A 15,311-nucleotide genomic window follows, 5' to 3' on the forward strand; every position below is an offset into this window, starting at 1 on the left:
TCAAGGCCTAAATGAGCAACAGAATCTGTCTTGGGAAGATTTTGAGAAAGAGATCGGACAGCAATTCTCAACATATCGTTCCATTCAAGAGGCGAAGAAGGCTGCTTACAGCATGTCAGCCCAGCCAAATGAGTCTTCTCGCCAGTTCATACAAAATTTAAAGAGGGCATTTTCACGTTTTGATATGGCCTATGACACTCACTCCATAGAATGTATCATTGAACAAGCCACTTGGATTTATGATATAATCTCCAATAAGAAGGAACAGACTAAGGGTAAGGAATCCAGGAAAAAAACCAACAAGTCTACAACCGCAATTCTAGAGGTGAAATCTGGAAAGATGCTATTAGAGACAGCTCAAAATCAAATAAAACTGGACACACCACACAAACAGAGGGGCGGGGCCTCCCAAAAGGGACCACCACAAACCTCTATGATCCAATCCATAGATCTCAGTGACAGAAAAACGTACATCAGTCCTCAGCATCTCATTATTCCTCTCATGGCGGGATTTTTTGCTATGATATGCCAAGGCTAAAGAACACCCATAATCAGATGTATGACAGGACATTTCAGGCATTAGGGGCCCAGAGTAGGTTTGACCCTGCCAAATTGGCAGTGATGCGAGACTGAGATATGTCAATAGGTTAATTGAAAATAGAAGTCTCCAGAGGGAACAATTCCAGCCACATGAAAGACAGAATGTGAGCTATGCACCTCGCCAATATAGCCAGTCCCCACCACAGGTTGACCATGGTCAAACGGTGGTCACCCCACGTTCCCCACCTCCTGTGTCATGGGAATTCAAGGAAAATACAGTTAGAAATTAGTCTCCTGATAGGCACCAGAACAGGCCAGATATGGATGAATTCCACCACTAACGACCTAGAGCACAGAGGGAGGAGTTTAGGCACATGGACAGATTCCAATGTTTAGCGGCTCAGGTAAAAATGTTGTCTGAGAAAATAGGGAAATGGTGTGAAGTACAGAAAAAACATTCAAATGAAGGTGCAGAATGTCATAGGAGTGATCTTGCATGGAGTGACAATAAGTGACTTGTCATTCATATTTGCCATGATGAGAACACAGATGACCATGATTCACCTTTGAATGAACACACTGATTTGCATAGATATTTAAAAGGATAAAAAGAAACAAATGAAAGTGAGGTAGAGAACAGTAACACACGCAAAAGGGAAGTGTGGTTTAACGTACACTTGAACCACACCATTCAAGAGTGTGAAAATAAGGGACAGGAAAGGAAAAATGAACAAGAAAAACCAAAAGAACAAGGCATCAGAACGCAATCTAAACAAAAGTGCAATATGAAAATGATGAGATAAATGCCGTCAAACATATGATGGTGTGTGACCATGTGGATCATTGCAGGGATATTGGTCACTGAATGTCTCAGCAATGGGAAATTAAAACAAACAAACAAACAAGTGACCACGTATCCTTATTTGATAACCAAAATACTGTTCATACCACCACCGAAATTAAAATGCCCCAAGAGACAGGTGCCGGTCAGTCACCTGAAGAATATTTTGAGCCACAGATGTTTCAGAAATGACAGGTGCTTTACAGCATGTAGGTAAGTGTCACACACCAGAAACTGACATGCTGCCACATTACACTTGTGAAAATACAGAATTACTAGGTTCTAGAACGGAGGTAAGTGGAGAGGACCCAGATAATGGGGGAAAATCAGTAGAGGAATGGGCGATGAACACTGGTGGTCCTGAGACAGAGGGGCAGTCAGTGGCTGTGCTCCAAAAGGGTTCTGAGTCTAAAAAAATAAACAAAGAGACACAAAGAGAGAAGGGGAAAAAGGTGGTAAAATGTAATGTTATATGCCCCTTTGCCTAGCAAGAATCCAGGCCGGCCCAAGGAAAGTAAGCGCTGACATGAGTAACAATTCACATTTCTTATGTATACTAGAAGAATACGAGGATAGACAGTATGCCCCTATTACTATTGAAGAAAGGTGTGACACATTTGCAATTATTGACACAGGTGCCCAGGCAAATGTGATGTCAAAGAAATTAATGCCAAGCATAAATGGTGGAAAATCCTCACAGAAAATGCTGATATTGAGGCAGAATGTGGGCCCCATCCTTAAATTCAATGGGGAGAAAATACCATCGGAGGGTGTCACTGAAGTTGACATCAAAATAGGGAGACCTAGAATGAGACAGGGAGTGTGGTCACACCCATTGATGAGATAGCATTTCTTGTAGGAACAAATTGCCTCAAGAGATTGTCACCTCTTATTGATGGTGTACATAGGGAATTGTGGTCTTTGGCCAAAAAAGCCCTGAAACCTAAAACAGAAATGAGCCAGAGCAGCAGTGCAAAATAATGTCACACCATTGTTCGATTGGAAAGTGCAGTGGAAGTGTACCTTCAAAAAGCATGTGTGCCTAGTGTCACTGTCATCCTCATGCCCCAGGGTGAAATGCAAGGAGAAAAGGAAAAGCAATCTTTAGATATTCTTCTGGACCCCAAGAAAAATAGGCAGACACGGATAGATGAAAACACATTGCGTTTTTATCTAAATGAGGAAAATTGCAAACCAAATGTTGCTGTAGAGTAAGATCAGGAAAGATATATTGCGACAATTGCAGAGATACACATGGAAGAAGGACCTGCCTGGATCCAGGTGCATGTGAATGGCATCCAGAAATGGTTGAAACAGTGCTTTCCCTAGAGCAGGAAAAGAGTTTCATTAATTAAAATATGTTTAACCAAACGCTTGGCAGAGAGGAAATACCAAGTTTTAAAATAAAAAAATCAACAAACCTTTGGTCTGGATGACACTGAATTGGGGAAAAGAACTGTGGGAATGTGCATATTGAGAATCACAATTGGCGCCAAAAGCTATTCCTGCTCTCGCCAGACAATTTCCAATAGCATTAAACTACAGAAAGGGACAACAGATAAAAGGGCTTGATACATTTGTGTGACTAAATGAATCCATGAGACAGCAAGGACTAGAATGTGAATATATACCATTAGTAGAGATTGGGGATGGCCCCAGTTGAATACTGGTGAATAACAAGGGATTCCAGGACATTCATTTGGAGGAAAATACTGCATTAGTGATGGCAGTGAAGGAATCCCACTACACTGGTGATTTAAACAACCCTGTGATTGGGAACATCCCTGAAAGCTATGTAATTTTACAGGGTGAATTGCCTAAATCATTGGATTCCAAACAAAACAGGATTTTCAGGACACAATCTGTTTACCCCTATGAACCAAAAGATGTAATATGCTGTTGTCAGGACAATTGCATCCTATTCAAAATAAATGAATCTGAAAGAGAAGAACAGCAGGGTGAAATGCAGCAAGTTGAAATTGAGGCTAATGTGCCAAGAAACTTGAGTGTGGTGACTCTCAGAAGAGACACTGTCACACAGCTAGAGGAAAGGACAGAAGTCTGTAATTTGGAGGACTTCCCAGAATTCTATAAAATGGTAGAGGAGAAAATTCAAGCTGCAGATGCTTGCACAAATGAAGGGGAAAAGACCAATAAAAAAAATCTTTATGGAATTCAAGAAGGTTTGCTAAAGGCGCCTTTGATAGCAGGCTTACAGATTTGCATGCTGCCATACTACCCGAAGGATATGGTATAGAGCCAGTATGTGTGCGACAATAGAGGTTACTCTTGGCCTGCCCGGAGTCTCTAGCAAAAAAAAAAAATGTAGAGGCCAGAGGAATCATTAAATCATTAGGCCTATTCACAGTGCTTCAAATACTACAATATTAGGTGTGCTAAAGCCCATTGGCCAATGGTGCTTGTGTGCAGACCTGATAGAACTAAACAAGAGGGTACCTTTTTCAAGGTGGCCTCTTCCATATATTGATCAAGGCCTCGCACAAGTCCAGGGGTCAAAGATATTTACCACTCTGGACCTTACAGCAGGGTACTGGTGTGTGCCACTAGCTTAAGACATGCACAATCTTTTTGCCTTCTCCTTTAATCACTTGCAGAATGCATGGGGTTGTACCGTACCCCCATTGGCAATATCAATAATGGTAGTGAGGTTTGGATATTCCTAAGTAAAGCACTCCCAAATGTGGATACTGTGCTAATCAAGAATGACTTAAAAAGTCACTTTAATGAAACTAGACATGTGCTTGGTCAGTTACAAAAAGCTGGAGCAAAAATATCTTTACAGAAAGCACAGTGGTGTATACAATCTTTCTAGGGCATGAAGTAACAGAGCATGGGTTAAATCCACAAAAGAAGAATGTAGAAGCTATTGAAAAAATAATAGATCCCACCAACTGGCTTGAGGAGTTTGTTAGGAATGACGAGTTACAACAGAAAATTAATGAAAGATTATGCTGAAATCACACAACCTTTGACTAAATTATTGATGAAAGCCCCATGTTTAGCTTATCAAATGAAGAATGGAGACTTCATGGAGATAGGATTCACAGATCAATGCATGTCAGCTGTCCTGTACCACAAACAAGATGCAATTAACAAAACCATTGCATATTCTAGTAAAGCATTGCCACTGGTGGAAATTAAATTTAGCGAATGTGAAAAAGCACTTTTGACCACTGTCTGGGCATTACAACATTTCAGTCCTGTTATTCAAGGGTAGCAGGTGATCGTTGAAACAAGTCATCAGCCTCTAACATTTTTACAGAGAAAAAGGATCAGATCAGAGAGTTTGACCCAGTCAAGAATCCTGTCATTGACATTGGCATTGCAGGGATTCCCGGTTGAAGTAAGATACTGACAGAATAAAAATGAACCTAGTTGCGGAGGGGCTGGCAAATTTACCTCACTGATAAGCTGCCTGTGCATCTGATGACACAGAGCTGGAAACAAATGTAACTGAATGTAAACACAAGACATTCAATGAAGAAACATGCAGGGATCTCCCAACTGTGTACGTGGATGGATGTGCATACCACATGGAAGATGATACTGAAAAGAATTAGTGGCAGGAATAGGACATGTGTGGGTCAAGTGTGATGGCATTCCAAGAGTAAGCATGGGATTGGGACCTAAAAACAGTCAATTTGCAGAACTGGCTGCCATTTATAAAGCAATATCCACAGCAGTAGAAAATAAATTCAAAGAAAATGACTTAGTCACTGATTCTGATTATGCATGAAATAGTTTTGTGGAATATTTACCTGGGTGGAAATTGAGAGGAATGGTCACTTATAAAAATAAAAAAAAACACTTAAATATGGCAAAATGATCCAAGCCGTAGATAAACTTGTTTCAGAAAATGACATGATCATCCACTGGAGGAAATTACAAGGCCATCTGAAAACAGCACAGGAAGACAAGGAAGGGAATGACAAGGCAGATCAATTAGCCAAAATGTGGGCTGTGATGGGGGAGTTGTTTCCTTTTGAGCACCTACTTGGTGAAATCCAGGTGGATGTAATAACATGCTAAAAAAAACTTGGAGAATAGTTGACCAGCCGGTGGCACAATGGAGTTTTGATATCCCTGATCAGGAATTGGTCAATGCACAAAAAGAAGAACATATTTAAGGCCTATTACATAACCATTTGCTAGATGCAGAACAATGTCATCTGACTGAGGAGGACTGCAAAGGGAAAGAGGAACTCAGGGTGTTGCTAAATAACAAAAAGAGAATTTGATTACAGAATGGACTGATGAGTCGGGAATCCATGTCAGGCCCAATTCAATGGGTGGTACCATTGTCATTTTGTGGACTGATGCTTCGTCATGCCCATGATGCCATATATGCAGGCCACAGAGGATCCCCAAAAAAGTTAATACAATTCATTTTTAGAATAAGACAGCTGAGTCCATATAACTTTGTGCAAATCGTTGGTGCAGCCTTAGGGTACAAACTGGGATACAAATGGGACTGCAGACAAAGGCTTTGAAATGCTGCTTAGGAAATAAATGTAAGAATTAAAGCTGCTCTTGCAATGAGCAGACACGAGGGTTAGAGACTTCAGAATGTGCAAAATCATGTTGCTCAAAGTAGGCCCATTGTCCATGTTCTAGTGCAGGAAGCCAGAATAAGAAATGTAACACATTGATTCCAGCATTCATTGAACTAAAACCCTGTTCAAAGGTGACAGTAGAATAAAATAGGGACTTTTGGAAGTTAGCATGAGGTTTGGCTATCAGAGGGGGTGTCTGATTGACATATGACATCACAGCCTCCCTGCCCGCCCACCCCCCCCTCTGATTGGCTGTGTGCCTGCTTCCCCTCTGGCCTACTCGACGGCCGTTCCCCCCGCTCGCTTCTTTCTTCAGCTGAGCGTGGAGAGCGGTCGCCGGTGGCCCTAGGGGAACAGCAGGCCTGGGAAGCCCTGCCTGGGCCTCCGTGAGTGTTTTTTAAAATAATTTTTGTATAATTTGCTTTCCCGCTCTGAGCGCGGTGTTTGGCCTGCTCCTGCTCCCCCCTCCCACTTCCTGGTCCTCCTCTCCCTCCCCGCCTCCCTGCCCGCCCACACCCCCCTTCCTCTCCCTCTGCCTATAACCTCCCCCCTCCTGGGCAGCCCTCTGCCCGGCAGCCCCCGCGGCTAAGGGCCCCAGGCCAAAGGCGACTCCTACAGTGCGGCTCCCTGTGTGTCTGCAGGTGTCCGCAGGGGACGCCAGGCGCCAGTCCACCTGTTCTCCGTTCCCCGGCCCACCCCTCCTACTCCTGGTTACATCCGCATGGGGCCTTGCCTCACTGTATTCACAGTTGAGGTAAACTAGGGTGCTATCCTCCCCTCGCAGGATTCTCAAACCTAGGTGGCCCGGTACCTAATACGCTTTACTGTTTGTTTGCTCTAATTGTGGTAACTTGTGCTTGCCGCTCACTTCCTGTCTGCGTGCTCTCGTTTCGTCTGTCCCCCCCCCCTCCCTCCTACTCCATGGTGCTCTCTATCTCACCTATCTTCTCTAACTGCTTCTCCATTGACTATCCTGCTCTCCTCACTAAATCTGGTAGGAAAAAGTTTAAAAAGGACATCCTGGTCTCCAACCCAGGCCTCCCTATCGCTGACACCTACACTAGTGCCTGCTCTAAGGAAACTCTCACTGACATCCTCTTTTTCGTGCCTTCGCCTGACCTATGGACCCTTCATATGGTCTCTGTGCTCACTCCTTTCTCCTCCTCTCCCATTAATGGTGGCACCCGTTGGGATGTCCTCTTGGCCCCCTTCCGCTCCTCTAAGGCCATCATTAATGTCTACGCTAATGGGACCATCTTGGTCCAAGGCCCTCAGGCCAACCTTCTCCTCTTTGATAGACGCTTCCCACACCTCATCAACTTCCTCTCCTCTCCTGCTGTCCCCCCTCCTCTATCCTTGGCTTCCTTGCCTCTACCCTCCCTCCCTGCCCCCTCTCGTGCTCCTTCTTCACCTCCTTCTTCAACACCTCCGCAGGGCGTACCTCTGATCTGTACCCCTCCCCGGAAGTTCTTCAAGGAGGGCAACCTTCTCCACATTGCCACTCTAAATTCTCGCTCTGCCATCAAGCACTCCTCTGATATCTGTCACCTTCTTGAGGAACTGGACATCGACGTCCTCTGTCTCACTGAGACATGGTTCACAGCCAGCTCTGCCACCAGCTTTGACACTCTCCTACCTGACGGCTACAAGATCCTCTCCATGCCCAGGCCTAACCGTGCAGGGGGTGGTGTTGCCCTTATCTTCCCTGAGTGGATTCCTGCCACTGTCACTCCTACGCAGACCTACTCCTCTTTTGAATGTCTTGTCTGCCGACTCTCTCTCTCTCCTAGCCATTCCCTTACCGTGGCTACTATCTATCGGCCACCTGGTCAAATTTCCTCCTTCCTCTCTGAGTGGGCTGACCTCTCCTCCTCACTCCTATCCTCAACCACTCAACTCCTCTTTCTTGGCGACTTCAACATCCTCCTTGATGTCTCCAGTCCCCCCACTGCTCTCTTTCGTGACCTCTGCGACTCTCTCTCACTCTCTATTCTCCCGTCTGGGCCTACTCACTCTGCTGGGCACACTCTTGATGCTCTGATCTCTTCTGACCTTCCCCTCTCCGTCCCTCTCTCCACTCCCCTCTCCTTGAGTGATCACTTTCTCCTATCCTCCCACCTCACCCTCCCTACCCCACAGGCAAAGCCACCCTCTTCACTGCCACCCACCTTCTCGGTCATCCGACCCATGAAGCGTGTGTCAGTTGAGGCTTTCGCTGCTACCTTCTCGCCCCCCCCTGCCCCTTCGGCTGACTCCCACCCTGACACAGCCCTCTCCATGCTCCACTCTGCTATATCTGTTACTCTTGATATCCTTGCCCCCGTCATGAGAATCCGCCTGAAGCCCAAAGCCAAATGTAACTCCTGGTATGACTCGGATCTCGCCACCCTAAAACGCAAGTGCAGGGTTGCAGAGAGGAAATGGCGTGCTTCATGTTCATCCTCTGACAAACTGGCCTGCCGCCTGCTCCAAAGGCAGTATCGGCTCTCCGTTCTCACCAAGAAGAGAGCCCTTATCCAAGCCCGCATCTCTGCGGCATCTAACAACTCCGCCGAACTCTTTAAAATCTGCAAGGAGCTGGCCAACCCTGTTGCAGTCTCTACCTCTCCTGTCCCCTCCCAGGCCCTCTGCACTGCATTGGCCTCTCACTTCATCTCTAAAACTCAGGACATCCTGTCCTCGCTCTCCTCCTTTCACCTCCCTCCCTCCCTTCCCGGCTCTTCCTCTGGCCCTTCTGCAGTCACCCCTCCTCCCTCTTTCTCTGCCTTTCCACTTTTCTCTGCTGACGAGGTTTCCAGACAAGTCCGATCTATGAAAGTCTCGTCTAAACAGGTTCACCCCTGCTCCTCCAAAACTATCAAGGACCACATCGACTCCCTGGCTCCTGCCCTGGCTGACTTTTGCAACCACTCCTTCTCCTCTGGAGTCTTCCCTTCCCCCCTCAAGCACTCCCTTGTGCACCCTCTTCTCAAGAAACCCTCCTCCGACCCCTCCTGCCCGGCTAACTATCGCCCTATCTCCATCACTCCCTTCCTGGGCAAGCTCCTGGAGAAACTGGCCATCTCCCAGCTTAACCTCCATGCTGAATCTGTTGGTAGTCTTCATGACCATCAATCTGGTTTCAGAGCTGCCAGAAGCACGGAAACTGCTCTCCTGAACATCCGTGAAGACCTGCTCTTGAACCTCGATTCCAACACTCTGTGTGTTCTCATTCTGCTCGATCTCTCCTCTGCCTTTGACACTGTCAACCATGCCATCCTGCTCAACCGTCTCCGTGAAAACCTGGGTATCACTGGTCAGGCTCTGGCGTGGCTGACCTCTTTCCTTTCAAATCGACCCTCCCAGGTCCAACTGGGGTCCTTCCTCTCCGACATCTTTTTCTCCACCTGTGGTGTCCCCCAGGGCTCTAATCTCTCTCCCTGGCTGTTCAACCAGTATCCGGCACTCCTTGCCCACCGCATCGCCGCCCTCTGCCCTAATTTCCAGTGCTATGCGGACGATACCCAGCTCATTTTCAGGCTACCCTCAGCCTCCCGCTCTCCTTCCCTCATCTCTGACTGTCTGTCTGCTATCCAGGAATGGTGTGCCGCCAATGACCTCTGCCTTAATGCCAGTAAGACTGAGATTCTACTCATCGGTACACCCACTCCCTCCTTCCCTGCAGCTCTCTGGCCTGCCTCCCTTGGCCCCCTCCCTGCTCCTACCTGCAATGCAAAAAACCTTGGGGTCATCTTCGACTCCACACTCTCCTTCTCTCCTCATATTTCTGACGTCGCTAAGAAGTCACACTACCAGCTGCACCTCCTCAGAGGTATTCTTCCCTTCCTCTCCTTCCCCCAGAAGCTCACTGTCTCCCGAGCCCTGGTTCTCTCGAAGCTGGATTACTGTAACAGCCTCTATCTTAATCTGCCTGCCTCCACTCTCCGCCCTCTGCAACTCATCCAGAACAGAACTGCGAGACTTGTCCTTGGCCTCAAGCCCAGGGACCGTATCTCTCCAGGACTGAAATCTCTACACTGGCTCCCAGTGGCTGCGAGGATAAAGTTCAAAACCCTCTGCATTGTCCACAAGGCCTTCTGGGGCCTTGGTCCTAAATACCTTCAACTCTCTCTTCCCAAATATCTTCCTTCCCGAGCCCTTCGCTCATCCGCCTCCAACTCCCTCAGGGTCAGCCGCTTCTCGAAGCAACGAGCTGGGGGTAGATCTCTCTCCGCGGCAGGGGCCTCCCTCTGGAACAGCCTTCCTGCCTCCCTGAAACTTGAGGAGAACCATCTCCGGTTCCGGAAGCACCTCAAAACCTTCCTCTTTGCTTCTGCTTTCTCTCTCCCTCTCCCCTGCTGAACAGCTAATATTCTTCACTGAAACTGCACTGATTCTGCAACTGGATCACTCTTAATGGCCTCGGTCCTGGGCCCAGCCACTCTCCACTTGCACTGATGCCCTGGAATCCCCTCTGCACTGCGGGACTGTCTCTGTATCCCTACAGCCCCCCCCCTTTCCAGCACTTTTTTTGCACTTACCTTGCACTTGCCACCAGCTGGCCCTATTTATCTATTACTTTACGCCACTTACCTTGTACTGCACTTCCCCCCTCACCTCCCCCTTGCACTTTTCCCCCTCCCCCACCCCTGCACTTGCGCGATCTGAATGACACCTGGCCTAGTAGGATCGTTGTCTGTCTCCCCTTGTTCCTCCCCTCCCTGCCTCGTCGCGCCTTGAAACACCTGTGTATAGGCGCGTTACAAATGCCATATCATATCATATCACAGTCATAGGCAGGCAGTTTTACACTTTGTGTAGGGGAATATACTTGAAGTGGGCAGGTGGAAAGGAGGCTTTAAAAAGAAGACACTGAGTAAAAGAAGGGTCTTTTTATGTTTGGCTGCAAAAAGAGGGAGAAGGAAAATTGCAGAAAGAGGAGGTGAGTTGGGCACGATTGGAGGCAGACAGATCATTGCTGACTGTGGTAGAGGTCTTTCCTGCAGAAGAGAAAAGGAGGGAGCCAGAGGAGTAATTCAAAGCTGTGCTGAGACCAAAGGCACAGAGCCTGACCTTTGCTGGCTCTGCAAGCACAGATCCTTCAGACACCTGGTTAAGCACATAAGTAACCAAGTGAGAACATTACAATGTGTTTATGAGTGATAGAATATTGTGGGGTGAGTGTTGCATCTGGGTACTGTAAGGAAGGCATGCTTTCAAACAGTTAAGACAGACAAAAGTGATCACAGTACAAGGTTGTTTATTGAACTTCAATGGGTTGAGTGAACACTTATCTAAACCTAAAGCTAAGGATGGGTGAAAGCTACGACCATCAAATAATAATAACGCAGTCCTTGTCGAGTCTCTGTCAAAATAAAAAAGCCTATACTAATAAACCTATTGCCAATCCTTACTTCTAAATACAAAATGTTTTGGGACAATAGTGTATACAAAAAGAAAAGTGTTCAAGAAATAATATGTCAGGATAGTTGAGCAGTTGGATTCCCTTCCCCATGTTTTCAGTACGGGGCAAGGCGGCACGTTCAAGCTTCGTCCACACTCTGTCTTCTCTGACACGAGGATACAGTTCAAAGCATAGGTATCAGGGCCTTCTGCCAAAGCCTCCTTTCAAGTAGCAGTCTCTTACTGCAGAGAGCCTGTAATAACAAACAAGCACCAAAGTTCCATTCTTATCAGGATTTTCACATGAACATGTTCTCACTTCCAATGTTCGTCATGGGTCTCCCTCCTTCAGGCTTCGACCCCTTTTTACCACAATGTTTACAATTGGTCTCCCTCGTTCAGGCTCAGACCAGGGATCTCCCTCATTCGGGCTCAGATTCCTTTAGCACAATATTCACATTTGGTCTCCCTCATTCGGGCACGGACTGTGTAATCTCACTTCCTACATTTTCCTCTTAAACAAAAAAAATCTAAGACTTTCAAATGTGTGATGGGTTTTGCTAAAACTGTCGGAGGACCACTTTGATTAACTTCACACAATGTTTTTATCAATCTTCTACTTGGTTTCTACCACTTCTTGGCGAGATACCTTACAGAGACCTTCGATTGAGAACCCACGTGGTGCCGGACCACTCTGTCACTGGTATTGTATCTTTCTCTGTAAATGTTCAAACATCCATCAGCAATTAAGCTTTCCCAGTGTCTTTCATCACACGCATTACCAATCTTCGTTTTTGCGCTCTCTTATACAATGTTGCCGCTTGCAACCTTGACAACAAAGACCGGTCTTGAATCAGTCTCCCCAATACACCAGCTGTGTTGATCTCTCTGGCGCTGCTTTGATCTTGGAGCCAAGGAAGGTACCACAGTAGCTGCTGTTCCTCCCTGACTCAGTCACCCATGCAGAAGGGCCCTAGGTATCTCCGACACACAATACAGGATTCTTCAGTCTTTTTAAGCTGATGGGTTCTGGAAAGCAACAGTTTCTCGCTGGAAAAGGTCATGGATATCGTCCTCCTTGCGCAGGTTTCTTGGTTTGCTGTCTTTCTTCCCCCGTTCATGTGTGATGAATACATCATTTTACAAGTAACTTGATAATACTGCGCTGGGTAATTACCTTGCAATCCAATATAAGTAAGGTAGGCACATTGTGTTGCTGGTGCAGTCCTAAATCCTGCTTTTGGTTTCAGAAAATTATCCCAATGTATGTCTAGCCCAGTGTTTTGTGGCAAGCTAGGAAACCTCACAAAATACCTAAGAAATTTCACAAAATACCCAACACCTTGCCTTACTGATTCTCTTGGCTATTTTCATCTTTTTCTTGATCCCCTTTAAATCTGGCTGGTTTTTATTTTATTTATCAACGTTTTGTGTTTGCCTCACTCACATAATTCTGAATGGGCAGACTCACATGATGACATTAGGGGACATGTGTATGCTCCATAAAATGCCCTTAAGTGCCATCTTGGGGTACACCCCATTCACTTACCCGATATACACTCCAGTTGCCCTAATAAGGGGATCCAACATACCATTAATTTGCAGATGATATACCTCTCTTCTCATAGTACATGGCTACATCCCTCCCTACAAATTGAGGGCTATTTTTACTTATAATAGCTTCTGAGAATCCCTTTTTCCTGATTACCCTTTCCATAAATTCCACAACTTACCCTCCTGTGAATTTCTCCACCACACCACCTCTGGCAGTTTTCAAACAGTGGTCTATCATTGTAATTATAAACTCCTTTATCTTGCTTATTCCTTCGTAGGGTTACATTATGTCAATGCCAGCTGTTCGCTAGGGCCTCTCAGGTACCGGGATGAGATTAAGGAGTGATTTTGTACATGTCTGCTTTTGTCAAGTTTGTACACAGCCAGCAGTTCCTTGCCATTCTTTATATTTCTGTTTTCATTTCTAGTGACCAATTTCTCAATCTTACCTTTGCTTGGCTATTGTAATGCCTAGGTGCCCAATTATGTTAGTCTATCACTAATACTCAATGGTGGAATGACCGTGTACACTCAAAGAAATAATCCCCTTTCCTCTGATATTTAAAGTCTTGTCTCCAAAAACACCAAACAATCCTGTGTCTGACCATCTCTAGTCCATCCCTTGAACCTTCATAATATGGGGTCTTCAATTGTTTCTATTTTCCACTCCTCTGTGGAGATGGCACTCATCTACTGTGCATCAACCAGGCCTACTCTGACATATTCCATCTTTTGTGTTTCTTCTTTTCCAAGTGGAAGGGCTAATCTTGATAAGCAATATGGAATACAATTTTGTCTTCCTGGAACATACTCTATTATGTAGTCATACTCTTGAAGCCTCATGCTTAAACTCACTATTCTCCTACCTGGTAAGCACTTCTGCCCATGTTTTCTACACATCGGTACCTCACTGTATTCATGTTGCTTGTTAATATTGGTGATTCATCTTCTATTTGTCCTTCCCTCGCCAGCTCACTCCCTGTCCCACCTTCCTTTCCTCCCCCTTCCCGACCTTGTCTCTCCCCATGTGTCCATATGCGTGAACAAGCCAAAAACCCTACCAAGAACCAGAGTGCCCTAATTCTTGCACCGGGGCTCAAGCACTCAAATTTTAAATCCACTTGCCTGGTAAGCGGATCTGCCCATGTTTTTTACACTTGGGTATCTCACTGTATTCATTTTGCTTGTTAATTTTGGTGCTGCAGCCTCTGTTTTTTCTTTCCTTGCAGGTTCATTCCCTTTCCCGCCTTCCTGTCCTCTCTCTTCCCACCCTCGTTTCTCTCCATTGGTCTGTGTGCATGGAGACCCCATCTTTAGAAGCTCAAAATGGGCAGCCTTTCCGAGGCAGCCAGCGAAAGGGCTACAGCAAAGGGCAGCTTCCTAGGGCAGCTCCCATTCCCTGTTTGACCCTGTTCACCATGGACGCCTGACGGGACATCCTACAGCTACAACCAGGTAAGGTGGTATGGGTGGGGAATACAGCCATTACTGTGCTCTGGTAAAACCCTATCACTTTTGCAATACTACATCCCACTCCTAACCCTGCGTTCTCTGCCCTCTAGTTAGACATTATTTATGAACTGTGCTTCACCCTCTAGTTAGCCATTGGGCCTCATTCCGAGATTGGAGGTAGCCATGGCGCTAATAGCGCCATGGTTGCCTCCAATAACGGTACCGAGTCCGCCCTCATTCAATGGGGACTTACCGGTCTAGTCAGACCTTTGTGGGACCGGTAAATCCTCATTGGAAATACCATTCCCCATTCCCATTTGAGCCCCCATATGGCTCAATGGGAATGGGGAAGGTGCAAATAACGGTACCGCAATTTGCGGTACCGTTATTTGCTCCCTGGACCCTTTGCGGCTCCCGCTAAGTCCGCCTGGTAAAACCAGGCGGCCTTAGCAGGACCCGCAAAGGGACCTCAGAATAGGGCACAAAGGGATTACTGGCACCTGTGTCCTTACCAGTGCCGGTAATCCCTTTGCGCCAACCTCGGAATGAGGCCCATTGTTTTCAACTGTCCTGCACTCCCTAGTTAGACATTGCATTCAACTGTGCTAAGCCCCCTGCTTAGCCTTTGTGTAAAACTGTGCTGTGCTCTCTAGTTACCCATTCTGTTGAACCCCACTTTGCACTATGGTTGTAATTGTGTTGAACCTTCCTGCGCTCTCTAGTTTGCCATTGTGTCAAACTGTGCAATGCATTCTATTTAGCCATTGTGTTGACCTGTGCTTCACCTTCTAGTTAGTCATTGTGTTGAACTATGCTGCGCTCTCTAGTTGGCCATTGGATTTAACTGTACTGCACTCTCTAGATGACCATTGTGTTGAACTGTGCATGGACATCTAGTTAGACATTGTGTTGAAACCCACTTGGCACAATTCTCGGGAGGATAGCTCAGGGGCAACGTGCTTGCCTTG

The sequence above is a fragment of the Ambystoma mexicanum genome, chromosome 1q, assembly GCF_040938575.1.
Source record: "Ambystoma mexicanum isolate Mex_15411 chromosome 1q, UKY_AmexF1_1, whole genome shotgun sequence".
In the NCBI taxonomy this organism is placed as follows: domain Eukaryota; kingdom Metazoa; phylum Chordata; class Amphibia; order Caudata; family Ambystomatidae; genus Ambystoma; species Ambystoma mexicanum.